This window comes from Gastrolobium bilobum, unplaced genomic scaffold (assembly GCF_033153095.1).
Source record: "Gastrolobium bilobum isolate Gb01-03AN ecotype WA unplaced genomic scaffold, APGP_CSIRO_Gbil_v1 utg21887, whole genome shotgun sequence".
Classification (NCBI taxonomy): Eukaryota; Viridiplantae; Streptophyta; class Magnoliopsida; order Fabales; family Fabaceae; genus Gastrolobium; species Gastrolobium bilobum.
In genome coordinates, this window is record NW_026896645.1 from 272 (window position 1) to 832 (window position 561).

A 561-nucleotide genomic window follows, 5' to 3' on the forward strand; every position below is an offset into this window, starting at 1 on the left:
ATCAGTTTGCTGGAACCAGTGCGGAGGACCCTTACTTGCACATAGAGAACTTCCTATTGTTGAGTGATACAGTGAAGATAAATGGTGTCACAAGAGATGCAATTCTGTTGAGACTATTCACTCATTCACTGACGGATGATGCAAGGAGATGGCTGCAATCATTGCCACAAGGAAGTATAACAACTTGGGATGATTTGCAAACCAAGTTCTTGCAAAGGTTTTTCTCAGCATCCAAGAGGGCCAAGTTGAAGGATGAAATTACAAGCTTTAAGCAGAAAGAGTCAGAATCTATTTATGAGGCTTGGGAGAGATTCAAGACTTTGTTGAGGAAATGTCCACAGCATGGAATTGAGGCATGGCAACAAGCAGCAATCTTCCTGCAAGGAATGACCACTAACACTAGAACCTTGGTGCATGCCACTGCTGGTGGATCATTGACTACCAAGACCCCTCACGAAGCCTTAGATATCTTTGAGTCATTAGCATCTCAAGAATTTGATAATGCTCCAGTGGCTGACAGAAGGACAGGAATTATCAAGTTGGATGGGTATGATGCTTTGT

The 561-nt window shown here is 43.0% G+C and overlaps 1 non-coding gene across 1 annotated transcript; it reads right to left on the minus strand.

Annotated features, from left to right (window-relative positions):
- Nucleotides 1-242: 242 nt before the first annotated feature.
- LOC133301246 (small nucleolar RNA R71) lies at nucleotides 243-349 on the minus strand. Its single transcript, XR_009750160.1, has one exon. It is a non-coding gene; the product is annotated as a small nucleolar RNA R71 (small nucleolar RNA).
- Between the last annotated feature and the right edge of the window lie 212 nt (nucleotides 350-561).